This window comes from Mixophyes fleayi, chromosome 1 (genome assembly GCF_038048845.1).
Source record: "Mixophyes fleayi isolate aMixFle1 chromosome 1, aMixFle1.hap1, whole genome shotgun sequence".
In the NCBI taxonomy this organism is placed as follows: Eukaryota; Metazoa; Chordata; class Amphibia; order Anura; family Limnodynastidae; genus Mixophyes; species Mixophyes fleayi.
Window position 1 is genome coordinate 227105915 of NC_134402.1, and position 24325 is coordinate 227130239.

At 42.4% G+C, this 24325-nt stretch overlaps 1 long non-coding RNA gene across 1 annotated transcript; it reads right to left on the bottom strand.

Annotated features, from left to right (window-relative positions):
* Positions 1–17497: 17497 nt before the first annotated feature.
* Positions 17498–23442, bottom strand: LOC142151047 (uncharacterized). The gene is made up of 2 exons (XR_012691135.1): positions 21525–23442; positions 17498–20797 (listed from the first exon to the last, which is right to left on the bottom strand). It is a non-coding gene; the product is annotated as an uncharacterized LOC142151047 (long non-coding RNA).
* Between the last annotated feature and the right edge of the window lie 883 nt (positions 23443–24325).

Here is a 24325-nt window from a genome sequence, read left to right on the forward strand (position 1 = left end):
ATATCTTCTCTGATCATTTTCAGGTCTGTTTGTTTGTGATTTTATGGTCGGTTTGGGGCTGCTCTGTGATTGTTTTTTCTTCTTTTTGTGACTGTTTGTATGTCTTGTCTTTTATCTCCTTGTTCTTTGTTTTCCCTCCCCTGGGCTTTCTTTTCATATTTACACTGGTACTGTAATATGTTACAATCCGTCTGCTCTCATTGCACCCTTTAGTTAGACAATGTACCATAGTTATTGTATATGTTCTCAACATGTGGATCTATGCTTCAGAAGTACCCTAACCCTCCGCCATCCCCTCCCTGCTTCCTAGACACACAGACTCACTGGGAGGTGAATACTCACTTCCACCCCCCCTCCCCTCCTGTCGGCAATCTACCTGTCGTCCTCTCGATTGGTAACCCCTAGCTATACCCCCCATCAAGGGCGGATTGGGAACTTAAAGTGGCCCCGGAAAAAAGTCTGAAAGTGGCCTCATGTGGGCGGAGCCAAATAAATGGTAGGCGGGGCCCAGTATGCGTGTGTACCCACTGTGTCTGTCCCCGTATGTGTGTGCGCTCACTGTGTCTGTGCGCCTACTGTATGTACCAGAGTATGTGTGTCCTGTTCTTGTCGCTTTCCCTACCTGTGGCTGCTGGTGTCTTTAGCTTAGTTGTTGCTCGTCTGGATCCTGGAATGTTGAGAGTAATATCTGGAAAAAAAATGGGTACATTAAATTAAGAAAACTCCAATGAGCTCCGGCGTTAAATCAATAGCACACACGTTTAATAATTACTGGTAGGCCTCCCTCTAGCTCCATTAAAATAAAAGCATTCACATTTGATCAATAGATCTATTTCCCTTCAACCAACCCAAACATTAAATTAATAGTATCCGCATTTAATAAATTAACCTACGTCCAAACAGGACCAGCAATAAATAGCATTTACGTTTAATAAATATAACCATTTCCCAAAATCATCCCTTGCCTTAATTTATTCATATTCACATTTAATAAATGACCCTCCATCCCAAAATCAGTCCCACATTGAATTAATAGTCCCAAACTAGCATTAAATTAAAAGTCCTGCCTCCTCATCTTAAATTGTTAGGCCCCACCACTATTAAACTAAATTGCCCCACCATCACCCATTAGTCACCACCTTAGCCCCCCTGCCCACTCACAATATACTGACATTAGCCCCCTGTTCACACACACACTACATTAACACACACTACATTGACATAAAGTCTCCTGTCCTGACCCTCATCACATTTCCATAACACTAGCACACGCTACATTGACATAAAACACCCTCACACATACCTTATTCCAGAGGCGCTTCCTGCACAGTACACATGGGACAGCACCAGTCACATGGTGTGCGTCCCATGTGACCTTTGTTTATTACTGGATAGGACAAGGACGCGGCCACGCATGGGGGCGGTGTTTATGATGAGTTCCGCGGCCACAACAATGCTCCCCTGCTGGCACCTCTGATTCAGGGGGCCTCCGCTGCCCCCTCTCTCCCCCCCATCCGTCCCCATATTAGGCTGGAACTGATTGTCGGCCGGCATCCATGATAAAAAAATAAATAAAAAAAAAGATTAAAAAATAACATGTAATAAAACAAAAACTTCAAGCAGCCGACCGTCGGCCTCATCAAATCCCCGGCCTACCGGTAAAATTCCCGGTAAGCCCAATGGCCAATCCGCCCCTGCCCCCCATAGAGCTTGTTTGCTCTCAGCTGGTCCCCCGGTACCTAGAGTACCGCTCCATTTGTCCCACCAGCATCCTGGACGAGTGTTTTGCACCACACCCGTCCCCCTACCCCCACCCTCCCCACACTCCCACAATGTATCCCCAGTTCTGGTTGTCCCTGGTATTCGTTGTTCTAGCAAGTCAGAATTTCGGCCTCCTATACACATTTTCTCTTCCTGATTCCTCTCCCCTGACTTTCTCATGACCATCCGCCTGATATCTTTTAATGTCAAAGCTCTCAACTCCCCTCAAAAAAGGGGCAAACTTTATGCTTCATTACAGGCCCTTAAAGGTGACCTAGTATTCTTGCAGGAAACCCATTTTGTCAAACACCTACACCCAGAACTTAAGTCCAAAAGATTCCCCCTCACATATCATGCCTGTGACGCTGCTAAGAAGAGATACGGGGTGGCAATCCTTTTCTCCCGTAATCTTGTCTTCGATCTTACAGACACATATAAAGTCAAAGGAGGTAGATATCTTATCTTAGTGGGTAAACTGAACAACCTCCCTTGCACATTAGTGAATATCTACACCCCGAACCAAGACCAGCACAAATTTTTTAAACACCTAGGAACCATACTCTCTCAGGTCCGTAGGGGCGAACTGATAGTGGGTGGAGATTTCAATGCAGTTCTTACCCCCCATTTGGACAGGTCCACTCCCTCAACTGCTCTTTCTGATGGGAGGGATGGAAGGAACTCCAGGGCTTTGCAGGATTTAATGAAACTGCATAATCTATACGATACATGGAGAATTTCCGACCCTCTGGCCCGTGATTACTCCTTATATTCCTCAGTCCATAATACTTACTCCCGAATCGACATGGTCCTGCTCAGCCATGATCTGACCCTTGAACTCACTAACTCTAGTATTCACTCAATAACATGATCTGACCATGCCCCAGTTTCGGCGGACCTCTCCTTCTCAGTTTCTCGTCCCTCCTTCTTTTCTTGGAGACTCAACGAATCCCTCCTCCATAGCCAGAATACAGTAGCCCATGTTAAATCTTTGATATCCAAATATTTTGAAACAAACGAATCACCGGATATCTCACCCTCCACTCTTTGGAATGCCCATAAGGCGGTTATCAGAGGCCATTTAATGGCCTTGGAAGCAAAAGCCAAAAAGGCAAGATTAGCAGAAACTGTGCGCCTCTCCACGTCCCTCCAGCAGCTGGAGGAACAACATAAATCCAACCCTGACCCTGCTGTACTTGAACAGATTCGCTCTGTGAGGGGTGAGCTCAACCTGCTTCTCTCCCACCGAGTAGCCAACAAGCTGAAATGGCTGAATCAACGCTTTTACGAAAAAGGTGATAAGGCGGATAAGCTGTTGGCAGCTCGGCTGCGGACTAAAATTTCGGCTCGCAATCTTATGGCTATTAGGGTTTCTTCAGGGAGTCTGGTTTACGATCCAAAATTAATATGCTTAGAATTCAAGAACTAATACCTGAAATTGTATAACCTCCCTCAACCGCCCAGTGTCTCGGCCGGTCGGGATCAGGCAGAGCATATAGATAAATTCCTGGAGGACGCTCAACTTCCGAAGCTTACCCCCCAGGCCGCGGATCATCTTAGTGAACCCATCTCCTTAGAGGAGGTAGGACAGGTTATTAAGGCTCAGAAAGCGGGTAAGGCTCCTGGCCCTGATGGGTTTTCAGCAGCTTACTATAATAAGTTTGCAGCTCTTCTGGCCCCTTGCCTCTCCACTCTTTTTAATTCTATACTGAAGGGCAATCCTTGGCCCAAAGAATCTTTGGAGGCTCGGACAGCCCTGATTCACAAGGAGGGTAAAGATGTCCATAATTGTGCTAGCTACCGCCCAATATCCCTGATTGACAATGACCTGAAACTATATGCCAAGATCCTGGCCAATCGTTAAAACACTGTACTCCCTGGTCTAGTTCACTATGATCAGGTGGGGTTTATCCTCAGTAGGCAGGCCAGGGACAACACGAGGAGAACTATTGACCTCATTCACATACTTAATACCAGGAAAACACCCTCCATTATTTTATCCTTAGATGCCGAAAAGGCCTTCGACAGGATTTCCTGGCAGTTCATGACCCATAATCTTAAGCACTTTGGTCTCTCTGGGGACTTCCTGTCGGGGGTCCAGGACTTATATTCTCATCCCTCTGCCAAGGTCATGGTTAATGGCTCTCCTTCTGATCCAGTCCCAATTAGTAATGGCACCCGCCAGAGATGCCCACTCTCCCCTTTAATTTTCGCCTTGGTCATCGAGCCTTTGGCAGCTACCATCCGAGCCTCCTTAGACATAAGAGGGGTGGAGACGGGGTCTCTGGAGAGTAAGCTTTCCTTATTCGCGGACGATATACTCCTCACGCTTCAGCAGCCAAGAACATCTTTGCCTAACCTGTTCTGCCTCCTCACGAGATACAGTAACCTTTCCGGGTATAAAATCAATATAACAAAATCTGAGGCCCTATTTCTTAATGTGCCTTCACAGGATTGCTCTGAGCTCAACTCCCATTTCCACTTTAGATGGCAGAAGAAAAAATTAAAATATTTGGGGGTCTACATCACCACCTCATACGAATCTCTATACCAGGAGAACTATCCAGCTCTGTTCCGTAAGCTCAAATCAGACGTTTTCTCCTGGCGGACCCTAATCATTTCATGGCTGGGCAGGATCATCGCGGTTAAAATGACTATTCTTTCTCAACTCCTTTAACTTTTTCAGACACTACCTGTGAGAATACCCCTAGCCGAAATATACTCTATGCAGCAACACCTTTCTAAATTTGTGTGGCGGGGCAGGTCTCTCAGGCTCCTTGTGGCATTACTTAAAAAACCCAAGGCTTGTGGAGGCAGAGGTTTTCCAGGTCTCAAGGCCTACTACTGGGCAGCCCAGCTTAGCTCAATTGCTTACCTCATTTGCTCCCCCTGCATCTCACTCATGGGCAGACTTGGAGGCTGCCTATCTCTCCATACCTGGCATATCTGGCCTCTGGGGAATTACTTCTGATATTCGAAAGGTTCTAATTAAACGTTTTCCAACCCTGGAATTTGCTACCCGGATCTGGGAGACCTGCAAGAGCCTTCTCTCTGTCTTTCCTAATCCTTTACATATTATACCCCTTTGGCATAACCCTACCTTTCCCCCGGGTATGTCCCGATCTTTTTCCCGGTTGTGGACCAGGGCAGGATTTTGATTTGCAGGAAGCCTGCTTGAGCGCGGAAGGTCTATACCCTATGATGTTCTTTTTTCTAGAGTACCTAACTTTCATCCGCACTTCTACCAATACTTGCAGGTTCGGCACTTCCTCCTGTCACTCCTGTCGGACACTACGCTCCACCTCCCCTCCCAATTTGAATCTCTTTGCCTCTCTTCCCCCCTACGAAGAGGTATGATTTCCTCCCTGTATAGTCTACTATTAGAGAAATTAGTGAAGACCGGGAATATACATGAGAGGGAGTGGGAGAGGGATCTGGGCCCGCCCCCGGAGGAGGACTGCTGGGAGAACATTAGACTGAATGTGGCCTCTGGTTCCATCTCCACACTTATCAAGGAAAATGCACATAAAGTATATTATAGGTGGTATCTTACACCTGATAGGCTGGCAAAGATGTATCAGTCGGCTTCTCCCGACTGCCGGAGAAACTGTGGTCACCGAGGCACTCTCGTACATATCTGGTGGTCATGCCCTGTCATTTCCTCCTTCTGGGACAGGGTCGCAAGACTTCTCTCTTCCCTTCTCCAATGCCCTATTAGGAAGAACCCGTGATCCTTCTTACTCTGTTATCCTATACAGGACCTTGATACCCACTCTGCGAAGCTAGCTTCACACGTGCTGGTGGCCGCCAAATGCCTGATAGCTAAATCATGGAAACAGGTGGAGCCTCCTCGCGTCTCTTCTTTAAGGTCATATATATGGTTTATTGCCAATATGGAAAAGATTACCTCGTCATTACAGGACAAAGAAGACAAGTTCCATCAAGTTTGGGCCCATTGGCTCTATGCCTAGAGTCTCGTAGTCAGTCTTCCTTTAAATAATCTCCCCTTTACACGACCCTACATAAAATTGAGTCTATGGTTTCTCTAGAAATGCCACTTCTTAGACCTGCTAGGGCTCCCTCTAGAGAGATAGCACGCTTCTCTTAGCTTATCTCTTCAGACGACCATGCCCTTCTTCCAATGCTTTACCTCCCCCTCCCTTGCCCACCACTAACTTGTTATATTATAATGTATATTTCTGTTATGAGAGTGACATTGCTGGATTTATGTATTTTGAAAAATCTGCTCAAACTTCTTTTGGCTCTCTGTTTTTGTCACTCATGTTCTTGTTTTTGTATGCAATAAAATTTTGAGTTAAAAAAAAAAAAAAAAAAAGGTGTTTGGGGTTAGAAGCCTGAGCATAGATGAGAGATTGGAAGTATGCTTGTTTAGCAGTGTCCAGAGCATTTCAATAGGAGAGTAGATAGCAGTATATGTGCTGAAATCATTAGAGGTACAAGATTTATGCCAGTGACGTTCAGCTTTATGAGAAAGTTTTTGTCGATTTTGTGTTACTTTAGTGTGCCATGTTTGAAAACGAAGTCTATGTGGAATATAAAGAATTGCTGGAACCACTTGATCAAGGGCAGTTGCTAGGGTATGGTGAAAATAAGGAACTGCCATATTAGGGGAGAATAATGTAGAAATTGAGGAGAGAATGTATTGGAGAGTGTGGAAAACTGTTGAAAATGAATAGAGTTAATATTCCTACAGGTAGGAGGAGGCTTGGAAGAGTTAGACAACAGGGAGGTTAAAGAACTGGGAGTGAGTGAGTAACTAATAAGATGATGATCCGAGAGTGTTAAGGAAATTAGAAATTGAGCATAGTCTAGAAAAAACAAGATCAAGACAGTGGCCATCCTGATGAGTAGCGGATTCAATCCACTGGATGAGGTTAAGTGAGAAGGTTACTGAGAGCAGTTTTGAAGCAGCATTGGAGCGTGGATTAGCAATAGGGATGTTGAAATCACCCATGATGATGGTGGGGATGTCAGAAGATATGAAGTGAGGGAGCCATGAAGAGAAATGTTCAAGAAATTGTTGGTGGGGACCAGGAGGGCAATAGATCACAGCAATAGAGAATGGGTTAAAAATCAGATGTGAACGTGAGTGATGGGACATTTGGTAGAACTGTGAATGTGCACTGTGGGGAGAGATGTAGCCTAACCCAAACTCCTTGTCTGCCTCCAGGTCTCGGGGTGTGGGTGAAATGGAGGCCACCGTGTGAAAGGACTGCAGGTGAGGCAGTGTTGTGTTGCATGAGCCATGTTTCTGTTGTTGCTATAAGGTTGAGGTTGTTTGAGAAGAAGAGGAAAAGGTCGGTGGGGGTGGACTCATCCGCCCCCTCTGGAGGGCCTATAGCAGGACTTGGCAGAGTGTCCACCCCCACACTGCATGCAAGTGTGGGAGAACTTATGCGCTGCTCCACGTAAGCTGCTGGTTCTGTTAAAGAGGAAGCAGCGGCCTCTAACGAGAAAGGGCCTTCTAATCCTGCCATGTTCAGTCTGACAGCATCCCATCGCTGCCAGGGAAGCTTCCCCCCCCAGCTATCCTGGAACACCTTCAATCATGTCTCCACATCTTGATACCCAAGCATGAGGCTTCAGTGACCATGGTATTTCAACCTGACCTCCTCATCGCAAGGGCTAGCCGCACCCTGGGGCGCGAAGACGTGTTCTTTTGTGCAACAGGTGGAAGTATTTCACTATGTCCATCCACTCCTGGGGGTAAATCTCAAGGTAGCAAGCCACAAATAGGTACGCGCCAGTAAGCTAGTTTCCATAAGTCTTATAGCTAGCCTCGAGCCAGCACCCCGGCCACCACCTTTTTGGTCTTATCAATAACAGCAAACATGTCTATGTACCTGCCTTTAGATATGCTATCCCGAACTGGAACCCGAAACCCATGAAATATCGCTGTGCTAGTAAAGAGCACCATTTCTGCCCCAGTGAGACGGGAGCCCCGCATCACACCGCCTGGCGACTCTGTGCATCCTCATGAGTCACAAAATGTCTTCTGTAGCAATCAGACATTACAGGGTGCACATCAGGTAAATCGAAAATATCAAACTCAACTTGTAACACGGAACCGCCCTCAGAGCCAACAGACTGACCTTCTATCTCCGACAGCACTGGGATACGTCCAACATGGCTCACCAATCCCGCATGCCAGTCACCAGGAAACGAGCGCTCATCTGCTGGGAGAGACACATTACTGAACCATGAGATGCAGACCTTTTCACCCAATCCCCAGATGCTGCCTGTGAACCCAGTGCAGACTCATAGGAGCCCCTAGGGCCAGATCCCTAGACAGCTAGGAAAGGGGCACACCGGGACTAGGATTGCACTTGGAAAACTGGTTCTCTATGCTGCCTCTCCACAATATAGCCACTATGACTGGACCTCCTATGGGACCATGAATGTGCCGGGGTGGATGCATCTACATTTTAAGAACTGAGTCTCCTGCCCTTAGAACTAATCTAGATCTATGCTGTTCATCACCTGAGGGGGGAGCCACCCTCTGCCACCCCTTCAATGTCTCTGGGGGACCATTATGTCCCCAAGCTAAAATAATGGCACGGGGCCTAGCGCCCACATTACCTATGGAGAGAGCTGCCCCCACCACTACTGATAGGTGCTGGGAGGCACAACTACTCCCCCAGCCTGTCTGAGGCTATGGGACCATGTGTCCTGAGTCGCTGCGGGGGGATCCACCCCCTGGTCATCCTACTTTCCCCCAGAGCAGCATGACCTGTGCACCGCTCAGGGACGCACGGACGTAATGGCTGTCACTTCTGTTTGGATGACACAAGACTCGGGTGGAAGAGTAACCTTCCACCACGGGCTGCACCCAGGGGTTAGATGGTTGCCTGCTCACCCTCCTGGAGGGAAAGCAGGGGCACCCTTCGCTCGTGCACTGGAGTGTAGAGCATGGAGGGGGACGGGCAGCTGTGGTGGACAAGGCTATTGAGGGGGACCCACAGGGGCCCTCCATCAGCAGCACCAAGTGGGGGAATAAGGCAGAGGAAAGTAGAAGGGGAAGGGGGAGAAGTGAAATTGCTAGGGTGGGAAGGAGGAGGGGTGGAGTGTTGGTTAATCACAAAATAAAATGAGAGGGACACAGCTAAAAGTCAGAGGCAAAGTAAAACACAACAAATAAAGGAATAACAGGGAGGAAACAAGAAACAGAAAAGGAGCCACACTTGGAAAGGGATAGAAAATGGAAAAATATACAGTGAAAAGGAAAAACCATGAAATACTAGGGACAGGCAGGATCGGCACAGTCTACTTATCCAACATCCTGACAATTATTTACTCTCATCAACCTTATAGTCTATACCTAGTCCTCTACTGTGACATCAGATAGGTGTACACCTCCCCAGTTAAACTTTTAACCCTAGAGGAATAACTACAGTTGAGTGACACAGCCTCAGCTTTTGATTTCGTCCATGCTTACTTCAGCCCTCAGTTCAGTATCATATTTAGCATCATAAACCAGTTTGTCAATATCAATGCAAGAGATCCAATTGTCTAAGGAGCTTGAGGTAATCGTTTACCTGGGAGCGCTGTCTTTTTGAAAACTGTGATCACTATCCAATTGAAAATGACAATGATGCTCTTCATAGTTCAGCTGAAGGTTGTTGCGCGCATTAGGCTTTTATTAGGGCCTTTTTTCAGCTCAAAGTTCTTCTCACACTAATACTAAAATGAATCTGCTTCATGTCATGTTCCTTACCCATTTTCCCCTGACCTGTGTTGTCAATTGTAAACTTTCACCTATGTGCAGGAGTTGCAGACTGTGGGGTAGATTTATCAAATCTTCTAAAAAGGAAAAGTGGAGGTGTTTCTAGCCTGTTTTTATAGGCATTTAGCTATACTTTTATAGTATGTCCTAGATCAGGGTTGTCCAACCCGCGGCCCGTGGGCCGCATGCGGCCCACGACGCCTGTGAATGTGGCCCAGAAGGAGTTCTGGTTGTGGCAAGGGGGCAGCACTGTTAATGGAAAAAAAAATCCTGCAAAAACAAAGAAAAGAGAATACTTACCTTGCGGTCACGTCAGCTGGTACTCCGGCTCCCTCCCTTGTCTCCTCCTCCGTGCGGTGCTCGCAGTGAATGTCGGGCGTGATATCATCACGCCCAACATCCATTGCGGAGCGCAGCACAGAGGAGTCACCCGCGCGAGAAGAACAATCAGCAGCACAGAATTGGAGAAAAGAAGAGAAGAGGACAGGAGAACAAGCCGATTAAAGGGTAAGTTAAGGGGGATTTTTTTTATTATTTCAAGGGATGCTGACCAGTGAATAAAAGTCACCTGGTCCTGGAGCATCATGAACCTTATCTCCCTGCTACATACTTCTACTTGTAATACTAATGGGGCATTATATATTATTCTCTTTGGCCCATTATGAGTTGTTATCCCTTAACTAACATAGTGGTGTAATTAGCAAAACAGGTCACAATTTGGGGTCACAGTGGTGTATGTGTCAGGTACCACAGGCCTGGTCAGGGCACCCTGATATACAATGCCTGGCTTAAATGCACTTTATTGATATTGCATCGAAACAATAAAAAAAGTGATTATAGTATAATAACTAGAGAGGATTTTTTGAACAGGGCAATTGAAAGGTAAGTATAGGGGGATTTGAAAAAAAAGTGATTATATATATATATATATATATATATATATATATATATATATATTATATCACTTTTTTTTCTCATATATATATGTTAACTATGTTTTCTATGGTTTTTTGGATGATCAGCTATCGTTATTGTTAGTGTATCTTATGTGCGGCCCAAACCAACTCGTCGTCTTCCAATGTGGCCCAGGGAAGCTAAAAGGTTGGACACCCCTGTCCTAGATAAACGATAGCTATAATCTGATTGGTTGCTATGGGCAACACCTCCACTTTTCATTTTCAGAAGGTTTGATAAACCTACCCCTTTGTCATGTTTCAAGCTAAACACAGTTTGTAGGTACAGACAGATAGTTCAGTACAGCCAGTACTTTCCATATGGTGAAAACTCTTAAATCAACATAATCATGACAAAGGCAACCTAATATGCAGTTTAACAGGATACAGCTCACAAAGACAGGTTGTTTTCTACACAAAGATAGGTTGTTTTCTAGAGGCTTATAGTGCTCCAAGCAAAAGACTTGGCACAATTAATGCTATGACAAGAATATAGTTTGATGTTGTGCACTGTCCGTGCATCTTTCATCATGTATGTCTTCTGCCAATACTTTTAAGTCATGTGTGATACAAAATCTACTCTCCACTACTGTACATTTATCCTTTTATATTGCTTGAAATGTGTTGCACATGTGTTAGTTGATATGAGCATCCTGTGCACTTGAGCCTTAGTGGCCACCCTTAATATGGTTCATGTTTATTTTGCATTTGAATGTAGCATTAATCTGTGTCATGTATGCTTGTGTATCATTGTATAATTCGATCCATTTAGAGAAAAAGTATTCATTTGTTCTCTGGGGGAAAATAGTGCTCCTTTTTTCTTTTGCTGGTTAATGTTTTACCAGCCTTTTTCCCAGACACATGGCATAAGGATATATCACGAATGAGAAGATAGAAGCTAAAGAGAATACTCCATCTGGCTTCAGCCTTAGATACAGCTTTCTGCTATCACATTATACAGAACATGTTCAAGAGTGGGTTCTAAGGAATTGAAAAACATCCATCGTTTCTTATCAAGATTCAAGATCCATGTCTATTGCCGGTGAAATCTTAGCCTCTCAGTGCTTTAATTACAGAACAAGATGTCAATGGAGGTGCAACCTCTGACTAACAAAAGATTTTATGGCTGCAAAAGTATAAAGGTTAAATCTAGCATGTCAATAATTTAAAGCAGAAAGAACATAATTAAAATTGTGAATTTCATAAATAATGTAGTTATTAATTCACTTTCTCGTAAGGCTAGGGCTACACAAGTGAAAATCCCTGCAATTGTGTGAGAGGAGGCTGCATAGAACTATCACATTACCACATCAAAGCTGTGTGCTGATCTATGAGACACGTGTGTCTAAATATCAGATTCTGAAATTGCAGTTATCATGCGGTATATGCACCTGATCAGGGTTCAACAGTCACAAGCACATGTAGAATATTTTTGAAAATTTCAAAGCAAATTACAGTTTATTTTTCTGATTTTAAGTTGGAAAATAATAATAAAAAAAACCTGAACGGATTATACGGAAACGTTTAGATAGATTTCCAGACTAATTATTACTAGAAAAAAAAATACTAAGGCCCAAAATAATAATTGATTATCTGTATAATGAACCACTCTTCTTCCTTTCAGGTTGCAAAGAAGTGCGGAGGTAATCCTGGGACAGAGAGGAGGTCCAGGCTGTGGAGAAACACCTGATGAGGTTTTAAAGACATGCCGGGTACGCGGAAAGCGAGACTGTGTTGCGTGCCTCAGGGCTGAACCATCCATACTGAAAGATCAGAACTGGTTGGGAGTGAAATTCTACATAAAGAACCGCATAACAGCTTTAAAGAGGGATCAAACTTGTTGAAATTATGCAAAGTGGTTGAACAGGGCTGTAACCTCCATGGCTAGGTGTCGGTGTAAGCAAGCATGTGGATGTCCTCAGACAGGCAAAATACATGACACTTTCCCCATCTTGCAGTCCGTGTCAGTACTTTATGCAAAGTCAAAATGTAAATCATGTGGTAACTCTAGTGACAAACCGCTCCTACACATACCCCTATGATTGCTCTGTCGACAGGGCATTAGGAAAGGGGTGTCCCTATACGCCATTTTCCAGATATGGGTACTCGCGATGCAATAAAAACAAGTGTGTGTGTTAGATTTAACCCTCTCTGCAACTTTAGGCTGTCATGTCCCAGGAAAACCACCACTCTTTCCTCTAGAGGGGGTTTCCAGAAACCCCCACTGGGTGCACCCCTGTTCTTGTCAGTTATTTAAGGATAATAAGCGGGCATCCCTGATCAGACTTAGTTATTTACCCAATTGGACACAATTTATTCCTATTACCGTCTCTGCTGGGATTGGAATATATTAAACCCTATAAAAGTTATGCAATCTGCATTGCCTTAATGTATTTCAGAGAGATGTTTAATTAATTTAGGGGTTTCTGTATTGGTAACCTTAGTGCTGCAAGTAATATAATCAGACAACTGATAAATAAGTTTAATTTTTTTACACTCACTCGAAATGATCACTCATATTTTTACAATATATCACTTCTTTATTGATTTCCCTGTTGGAACAACAGGTCACTTTAATTTCTGATTACCTCATCACCCCATCATTGATAAATTGCAAATAGTGAATTCAGACAGCTTATAATATTCATGATCACATTTAAATTTCTTTTTTCTTTAAATTTAAAAACACATACAACATTTTTCTGCATTACAAGGGGTATATTAATTAAACTGCAGTTTTGACAAAGTGGAGATTTTGCCTGTAATACTGTTGTGAAACTAGGTATTGATATCACCCTAACCATCCTGTCCCTTATTTATCACAATATGTGGATTATAGCATGTACTTTTTATAGCCCTTGCTTTTGTTCCCTAGCTGAACAGAGTACAACTGCAGTGTCTAATTACATTTTGATAAGTGGCCATTGTAGCTATGCCTAGATAAGAGACTTCTTCATTCCATATAACCCATTGTAAAAACGTGTTGGTTGTTAATTCAGTTATGCTATTATGCATTGTTTCTTAAATTGAAGCCAAGTGGGTTATGTGTATAGATCAGGTGGTGTCCAGGATACAGGTGAGGGGGCTGCAGCTGCATTCATTCTCCCCCTGCTTTCTCTACAGGAAGCATGGAACAGCTGGGGACCCTGTAACATCACAAATTAGTGTAAGGGGTTAATTTTAGAAGGGGCTGACTTCTAGCCTATCTTTGGAGGTGGGGAAGGTTATTAGTATCCATTGTTCTCCATAGGACTCATCCAGATGTTTTGTCTGCATCCCAGCAGGGAGCTTCAGCTCATCTCCACTCCCCCTCCAACCTCTTGACCCAGGACCCACCAATGTTTAAAGAGATAGAGAGCCAGGGGTTTGCCCATGGATGGGAAAGCACTGTGGAAATTTGACCCTATATATAAGGAGCTACTCCAGGGGAGAGGTGATATTCATTCTGGGATTGGATTCATGGAAGGTGCAGTGTAGCTGGTTTTGAGTTTTCGTTCTCTACCAATGGACTACAGCTGCAGCTAAGAGAAGAACTCCATGGGTCTTTAAGTCAGAACATCCAGGTGACCGTAGCTCCTTAAGCTAGTGGGGTAAGAGACAGATGATGTGCTAAACCTGCCTGGCATTTATTTACTGTGTGTACATATTAATCTAGTGATTATTTTTATTACAACAAATGTATTTCTTTACTTTCTAACTGCATCTGCCTGAGTGATTAATAAAAACCTTAGATGGTACTGGGTAGACTTCCCTGGCCTACGAAGGCACCCGTGGGTGGCCAGCCAGAGTGAAGTGGGTAGAATTGGGCCAGAAAACCCGGTATCTTCACAAGTACATTCTACAAAATGACAGCTAGTGTCACAAACGCCCAGCCTGTCCCAGATACAGCAATCTGAACAGCTGGCCGTGACTGGCATCACCTTAGTCACTTAACAATGAATACACCTTTTCGGCCACCACAAAGGATTAATTATGATGCCCTTATGTTCACCAGAACCACTTATTAATGTTTCACACTTAATTCACATACACATGTAGCATCAGTCTCCCTGGGCTTCGTAAGTTCACAAAGAATCACAGAGAAATACACTAGATTAAATATGTTTAATTAATAAAGTTAATAACAAAGTGTCGAAGTCAGCTAATTGGATAAAGTCATTTCAATTAAAGTCGAGCAAACTTGGTTGTTTTTGTCCGAAAAGATGCGTACGGTACGATACGACATACAAGGGCACGCTACGGCGTGAAAGGGCGTACGCATCCACTACACATGGCAGCAACAGTAATTGGTCTTTTACCATACATTCGCACAAACACGCATACTAATAAAATAGTACACATTAATGGTAGTTACAACACATAGTCAGTTATGTCGAAATATAGTAGTATTTATATGTTATATTAGAGTTACATGCATATTAGTGAAATACACGGAACAGGTTGAAGGAATCATATCATGAGTGGTATCATAATAAACCTCTTTACATATCCTACTGTTTGGTTCACTCTGCGAGGGAATCGCAGAGTGCATACACAAGTTATGAATGATAGGGAATTATGAACTACTTAAGACTAAGGAATCTTGGCGGGAAGAGCCGAGCATACCCCCTGGAGAGGTGACCCCCTCCTTTGGATTCCTTAGAATGAACTAGCCAATGATTGACAACCCCTTGGACCTTCCTGAGACCTGGACCAATAGATGCAAGCTATACCATCTTCATTGTGTTACTGCATTTTTGTGTGTATATAAGCAGCAGCTTCACATCTAGTGTTCAGACATCTTGTCCCCAGACTTCAGGATTGAATGACTGCACACTGGGTCCAGAGCGCCTGCGATAAGTAACGGCTGTATTTATTATCAATTCGCTTGAGCATATTATTCTACTATTTGGGAATAAATCTTTGTGCGTTGGAAACACAAATCGAGGTTCGACAATCGTTATTGGTTAGCGACAATACGCACATAACAATTTGGGGGCTTGTGAGCTTTGGAGGTTTCATTGCCGATGATACGCAAGACCAACGGATTTCGGTTCCGCAACAAAGGGTGGAGACGCGTCATATACAGGTTAGAACGCAATGTGTTCAAAACCTGAATTTTACTCTGTGTTGTGAAACCGAATGTCCGTTTTGCATTGTCTAGGGCACGCTAACTAGAACCTAGGGACATAAGAGAAAACTGTTTCTTTTTTGGCATTGTGCGTTTTAACTGTATTACATTGCTTTGCATATGTGTATTTCCTTGTGTGTGTATGCGAACTTCTGGTAGATTTGCCACGTGGTTAAACAATCGATTTGATAGTTATACATGCATAGTATAAATCACTTGTGAAAACCTCTGGGACATTATTACTATTGTTGGGAATTCTTTTATTTTCTGCGCAGAAAAGGTGTATGTTGTGTGATTTGTTGACTTTAAATACACTAAGGTTTTATCTATTGTAAAATAGAGTGTCAGTTGCTGTTTGGCGAGGCAGGTGCCCAACTGGTGTACGGTATACAAGGCAGGTATAATGGGGGGCAGAAACTGAATGAGTTTTCGCGACGTGCACCCAAGGGTAATCGTATCGCTTACAGAATAGCTTTAAGCATTGCAATTGCACCGCATGGCAAGGAAAGCCGTGATTGCGACTTGGGGGTAACGGGGAGGAATTACGTTAGTAAGGCTGGTAATTGACTTTACCGGATGCTGCCAAACGTTATAAACTCAACAGATTTTGTTGGAGAGTCAGGGGTGATCAGGAAGCTGATAACCCTTTAGTCCGCATTGATATTTCTGTATTAGGGGTCCTTATTTAATACAAGAGGAAGCGAGTGGACGCGGCTTGTAGCAAATACGTCCACAGGCCGGTAAAGTATCTCTAGCGGTAGTGTTGAAAATTAGTGGCTGAATATTATGTTATTTCTGGAACCCTATTTTGTGGCAGGATATTGTGATATTTCTGGGACCCTATTGTTCAATATGGGTACTAAGCAAACGCTAGAGAAGGCCAAGGTACTGCCTAAGGAAGGTCCTATTGGTTCAGCGAGATTTCTCATGTGTAAGAAATATGGTGCATACGCAACTGCGTATTGTGACACGTGGGTCAAGATGACCAAAGATTGTGATAGGCCTTTCCCAACAATAGGGAGTTTTAATGCAGAGGTACTAAATACTGTAAAAGATAAAGTATGGTTGATTAACTCAACGAAAGTGAGGAATAAACATAATGATTGTTTAAAATTGTGGCAAATGGAAGGTAACACGTGGCAGAGCAGCGAATGCAAAGCGGAAGTAGGCGTGGCGAAAAGCGAGCGCATGGCGGAAGTAGCCGTTGAGAAGCGTGGCAAACTCAGCGCAAGAGCGCCCCCGCCACCTTATGTGGCGGGAGCGGTAAGTACAGCCGGTATTAAAACTGAAAAAAGAAAAATTGCTAAGTTGTATCCTGTTTTAAGCCAGTTTAAAACAAGTGTATCAGAAGATGAAGATGAACCCACTGTGATTTCGGCCATTGCCCATGCTGTTAGTGTACTAGAGGCTCAGCGCAAGTATGAGAAAATGGCTGACATAGGTGAGAGTAGCGTGATCACTAGGAGTGAAAGCGTTCTAAATCTTGAACCAGCAAATCCTGTAGTGTCCCCTGAAGTCAGTGAACCAGAGGGTGCGTACCCAGTCCGCACAATATCAGTTCCCAATGGGAAACCGGATAAGGATGGTGTAGTTTCTTTAAGAAAGGTTACAATGCATTGTCCCTGGACTAATCCGAATTACGTTCCATTATGACTGAATTCCCAGATCCTAGAAAGGAGTTGGCTAAATGTCAGAAATTTGTTACTTAGGAAATGCCCACGAACCAACCAATAAGGATTGGCGCGTAGTGTTGAGGGCGTGTCTTCCTCCCAATACTAACATACAAAAATTTATTGAAGATAGTTTGCTGGAGGAAGATGACACCTTGACTGATGAGATTGTTAAATCTAAAATTCTGACCCAAGTCTGCCTGTGGTGTCAAGTATATCTGGAAGCGCTTCAATCAGCTGGAGAGAATTGACACAGACCAAGTTCTGTATACAAGGAATATTCTCTAGTTTATTGATACAAAGATACAGGTTTTTATAGGCTACTGTATAAATGAATCCTACGTCATATGCATACAATAGTTTATACCACTAGTTTATGAGAAGCGCTACTGATTAACTTTCTCACGTATTCTTGAGGTGTTTACTTTTCTCCCCCTTCTAAGGACAGATGAGCCTATTATTTCTTATCTCAAGGGGAGTTGGAGATATACTATGTGTAACACCATGGATACAGCTCCCATGCTACCAGCTGGATATGAAGCTCATTATTGTTTTCATAACTGGTTACATTCTTCAGGTGTTCTCTATTAGTTCAACTTCAAGGCCATAGGCTCACATATTGCAAAACTGCAAGTTAACAGAAAAATGAATAATCTCTTCTAGCAAATAATATTTCTATACAAGTTACAATAAAATGGCTGAACAAAGGCCTTATGAGGCCTTAACAAAAAATCATATTTAACATTTCCCATCTTTTATTCAATTTTCGACCCTTTCTCCTCCTACCTACCTAATCCTATCTATAGAACCACATTCTTAATAAGCAGGTACTTATACACATGTAGGAGGCCACATGCATAGAGTTGGTCCCCTTAGGAATCTGTCAACTCATCCCCCACTAATAAGCCTGTGATCCTCCCTGTCCTAACTTGATTTATGAGGAGATGCATTTTGGCAAATGTCCATGTCTAGAAAAGATGGTTTCTTAGAAGATGGTTTCTTAAAAGATGGTTTCTTAGTAGGTAGTTAATGAGTCTATAGTAGTTCTGCAGGCCTTGCATGTCCTTTGTTCAATCTTTAGTAGTTTCTTGTTGCAAACTCTGCAGTTCTTTGGCTTTGCTAGTCCAAATAATTCATGACACTCATAGTCTGGTCAGGTTTCAGAAGTAATTTCTGTGATCATCAGAGGTTCGGGATTTTCAGTGGTTCCCTTTTTGGAGAGACAACAATCAAGTGTCAGTAACTTCTTAATCAGCCATATATTTAGTTTCATTATCACCTATACGATCAACAGGATTGCTAAACCATTTGCTACTAATGCCAATATTTCCAATATCCAACATGAATCATTACTGACAACTTTACCAATGAGGTTATGCATCTGCACAAAGACATTTTCAGAGTTTACTCTACTATGAGTGCAAATTGTTGAGCACTCCTTCCCATATGTTTCTCACAGTGGCATAGGCAATATGTCACTTAACTGTCTGTTTCATACTGGGTTAGGGAGGCCTTAATCCCTACTTCAGTCACAATTATTCTGGCAAGACATATCAATACAATGAGACAGTCATTTCTATTTATCAGAACAAGACTCCCCTGATTTGAAGACTTTGCAGTGTTATGCGTGAATCCAGGTGTCTCTTTCCTGTACTTTCACTGCCATGGGAGTCGTCAACAGGACTTGATAAGGACCCTTGTATCTGGGTTCAAGACTTCTCCTGATGTGCTTTCTCACGACCACCCAGCCCCCCAGGGTGCAGTTTATGGGTACCTGTATCAAAATTAGGGTTTGCAATGGAGGAGAATATTTGACCATGTATTTCAGTTAGTTGTTTCTATAATAAGGCAACATAATTCAACAAATCACTATATACATGGTGTAGTTGCTATGGAAAATAACAGCCTGTTCTGTTTGCTGTGCCAAACAATATCTCATATGGTGTTAAACCTGTGTCTTTCCTAGCAGTATTTTTTACTGAGTGCAGGTAAACATGAGATCCATGGCAGACCTGTTTCAGCCATTATTTTCTGCATTTTCAATTTCAGTGTACCATTAAGGCGCTCCATACATCCTGAACTTTGGGATCTGTAGGGGGTGTGATAGTTTCTGGAATCCTTGCCCCGTAAAGTGTATCCCTCTGTCACTTACAATGACCTCTGGTACACCATATCATCAGATTACCTCATTCGCAATTTTCTTGGCTAATGCTTTAGCATTTGCTTTTCTATACAGCCATGTCTCCAGCCAGTGACTAAAGAAGTTGACACAGACAAGCACATTCTCAAAGCCCGAGCATTTGGGAAGTTATAAAGTCTATCTGTATCCTCTTATAGGGATCTTATGTCTGGGGTGTGCTTTTCCATAGGACAGACTTACTCGGGTTACTTTGTGCACAGACTAGGCATTCTGCCACTAACGACTGTGCTGCTTGGGCGAACCCTGGTACTATCCATAAGCTGCTAGTGAGTACAACCATAGCATCTTTTCCCAGATGCACTTTCTCGTGTGCTATATTGGCCATAATGGGATAAACTACTTTTGGCAGACACAAACGCTGACCTTTACACCACTCCTTGCACTTCTAGTGCTCCATGTATTGCCCAAGTCTTTTTCTTATTTTCTGTTGCTTGTCTTTCCATAAGTTGGAGTGTGCTCTGGTCAAACAGGGGTCAGGGGGTCACCATGTAAATAGACTCCCCTTGGGGTACTGGGGCTATGGCGGCTTCTCGTGCGGCCTGGTCTATTTCACTTAGCTTCGGGGGTAGTATCTCTGTGTGTGTCTTCATCTTCATCACTGTTTGGAGGACAGCTGGAATGCAGTGAACAATGCCCTGGTATGTTCATCATATTGACTGGTTTGCTTGCTGAACCCATAAGGTCCCTACTTTTCCATACAGGGCCATAATCATGCGCAATTACAAATGCATAACTTGAATCAGTGTAAATATTTACTCTTTGTCCTTTTGCATATATGCATGCAAGTGTCAGGGCCTTTAGTTCAGCTTCTTGTGCTGACATGTGACTCGGTAGAGTCTGTTGAATCACTATTTCTGTGTGTGTGGTTACAGCACACCCTGTATACGGGACAGGATCTATGTGATAGTGTGAACCATCTACAAAAAGAGTGATGTCTGCATCTGGTAATGGTTTATCTTTAATGTGAGATAAAACCAGAGATTCTTGTTTCATTAGTTCTATGCAATCATGTTCAGAAAAATTTTGTTTGCATTTTTTTTTTTTTTTCTTTCTTTCTGTTCAAGCTGGAATGGAATTCCCCCAAATCCCTAGGGTAACCCCAATATATACAGGTACTTCTCCCATCTTTTGAAACTTGCAGCAATAAGGCAGCAGGATTCAACATTGTGCACTGCTTAAGTGTAACGTTACTGGGAGTAAGCAGTGCTACTTCATTAGGATAGGCTTCAGTAAGGAGCATGTGGAATCCAAGGAAAAGGTTCTTGGTTTCTGAGTTCCACAAAGTTTACACTCATTAGATGGAGTGTACAGTACAACGATTAAGACAGATGTGGTAACTTTAATTCTTCTGGAAGAGAAACACTTAGCTTAAATAACCTGTTAATAAGCCACATCATCAGTTCTATTAGTGTATATAATAATGTGTTGGGCCACAATACTCACAAACACATTCCTGCATTGGGTGTAAACCCCTGTAGTCATGGGTTGCTCTTTTCTTTATTTGGTTGGGTTAAACTTTCATATTAGAATTTTCTAATTATGTATAATGATCTATACATTACTATGGGCCTGAGTCTGGTTCTTCCAAACTTGGCTTTCCTTTCTAGTCTAGTACACATCTACAGCGCACAGCAAAGGAAAATAACGTGCAATCTATATTCCTCCTGCTAATATCAATGAACTCCCCTCTCTGGTCTCCCTTGGACCTTTAAAAAACTTAAAATACAGTTTACTCAGATTCCCCTTGTCTGAAGGTCTTAACATATATCTGTGAACATGAGAGGCTCTGGGGCCTCTTGTGCTTCCTTTTTTTTTTTTTTTTTTTTTTTTTTTTTTCTTCTAATAAAAAAGGAAAGGGAGGAAGAAAATACACAGTGCGCTCGGCAAGTGTTATATGTCACTCATTTCACAATAGGAGGGAATGTCCTTTGTGCTGTATATCTTCATACTTAGTAAATCTGGCCGGTAACAAATGTTTTGCTTGTGCTTGGTTTCTGTCACAACGTACGATACCGTTAAGGTAACTGGGTGTCCTAGCACAATATCTATACTCTTTTCAAGCACTAAAGCAGAGTAGTATGCAAGTGACCTTAGCTTGCGACCATGTATTTGTGTCAGTACTCCTTGTACATGTGCACTGACTTCATAACAAAATAATGTGAAAGGTTTGTCATAATCTGGCAAAGCCAGTGCTGGCGCTGAAGTTATTTCAGCTTAAAATTGGTTAAACATTTGGTTCTGCTCAGAGGAGAGTATAAATGGCTTGCTATGATCCAGAAGTGCTAATGCAGGAGCACATACAATTGCTCTTAAAGTCTTAAATCTTTTTCATTTCTGTAAAAATATAGAATTCCCATCAATGCATTACCATACCCACAATAAAAAGAATTATTTACAGTATATGACAATTATAGCACAGTAAATAAGGGCAGTAAATGTCTTTACAAACACTGATTTACTCAAAACTGTAATGAGGATACAAATAAAAACCTTTTGCTTTCTGCACATACAGAAAAACCACCTAGTTCATGCATTTGCTATGTGAATAGCACATAAACTCTAATATCTCTTCCAAAACAAGGTAATCATTACTCAGAAGAGTTTACGTTATTTAAATCCTTCATTAGTTTATACTTATGTTTGTTGTGGTGCAAAGATGGTGCATTGGAAGTTAAATCAATGCAATCTGGATTGCCTAATGGGTCTTTGCAGCTGGAGACCTGTGAATAAAAAAACTTTTGCATAGAGATTAACATTTATTTACTAGGAATTACTGTAACTGTAACATGCGTGTATACTGTTATCAGGTAACCAGTGAACAGCTGCTAAAAGCTTAACTGTGACGCTATGCGTTCCATGCCTTGATTTCCTCAAAGGGGCAGTCCCTAATTTCACAAATAGAGAATGTCAAAGTGACGAGACCTGGGCGAGTGTTCAAAGCCACTCCTTTCTTATCATCTCTTAGTACAGCCCTTTTAAATGACACTAATTAAATTTCCGTGTTTAGAAACATTCAATCTGGAATCTTGGTTCCAAGTATTCAACCATTTTAAAAGCAGCACTGTCTCATAAATCAGAGTACTCTCGTTAGACACAATACATTGTGTCTGTAAATCATTCAACATTTTCTCAACAAAATCTCTCTCCCGTGACCAAATATTCACAAATATTTCTAGATTCTGTGATTTTCGTGTTCAAAGTAAAAATATATTCACTTAAGTCTCGCTCACAGACGACATTTTATCTCGTAACATTTCTTTAAAGGCATAACAAACCCTCCTGATTTCTGAGAACATTCATCAGCGCCATTTTAACACAGATAAAAACAGCATGTAAGCTCACTCCCACAATTCTCAACTTCATTAAAGAGAAAGCTATATTTCTGAACTTCAGAAACAAAATTATTTTGTTCAAATACAGAAACGGCTTGTTGGATCCCAGCCAGCTTTGTTCTGACACTAGTTCTTATAGTGATAATGTACATTATTTACAATCTTGTCCGTGCAATCGGACCAAACATTTTAAAACTTCTTTTGTATCTTTTTAAAAGCTTATCATTAAGCAATGAATGTACAACTTTTTCAACCTTGAAACATGTCTCTTGTAAAAAACGGACAAGACAGACAAACATTGTGATTTAAAGTAAATCAAACATCTCCCTTATAGAGCACTAAGACAGAGAACAAACAATGTGAATTATCACGGATCTCTCTCACACGCAGTAAGACGGAGACAAAACTCACATACAGAGAAAGAAAACTTAACTGACATCTTCCAGCCTACTGCTGTGGAACTACAAGTCCCAGCATTACACTAAATACAAGTTAGCTTCAACATGTTATCATCAATCAGCACTCCGGACACATTTTTTTACTTTTTACATACATTGTCAAAAAACAAAAAACAGTGTGCTTCTTATCTCAACACACTGAAATCATTTACACAGAATAAGGGAGGGGCACATTTCACTTATTCAGCTGCACAGGATCAAACATACATTTATAATATACAACCTACTTGATTCATTATTCAGCTTCCGATGCATTTAGCATATCCACATATATTTCGACTTTTCAGATCTCTTAACTTTCCTGTGCCACCTCAAACAATCTCTTGGGGTTTGATCTCAATACCCCTTTGTTCTTGTCACATTACCACTTGCAACACCTTTGTTTCTCCATCCACACATATCTTTGGCTATCCCCGCTTTCTTGAAAAATTCCCTGCAGACCTTCTACTCCCCCATTTCCTTTAGTCTTTGTGCATCATATCTATGAGGGAGCTGCTGTCATTTGTTTACTATCTATATTACTCGTATTGACAGTATTCTGTTGAGTCCAAATCGGGACTCTTATCTAGTTTCTGTGGGTTGTCCTTGCACTGGACGTCCCGTTCTGTGGACTCCTTGTACTGGATGTCCGTGCTAAATAGCTTCTTTGACAGTATCTGGGACGAAGGTCTTTTGGAAATCTCTCTTACACAATTTGGGCAGATTACAGAATCTCCCTTCTTTGATATACCTCTGGGGATGGTGTCTAAAATGTTCACTCAATGTTCAAAACAATAACTCTCTAAATCCCTCTATTCCATTACATGCTTCTTTGATCAATGTCTTATGTGACTTTTATGCTTTATACATCATACATAGGTACAAACACATGCACTCAAAATTCAATCATCTTTCAAAAATCTAATCAACAATACAATTACAGTAAACAAATTGGGTTAATACTGTATTATATTAATCAGATGATACTTGAGACTCACAAATTCGCGTGTCAGGTGCCTCAGACAGACATGAGGTGACCCAGACTAGGAAGACCAACGAGTAGAAATCTACTGACCGCGGATGTTGGGGTTCAATGTGCTGGGAAACCTCCGTTGTCTGTC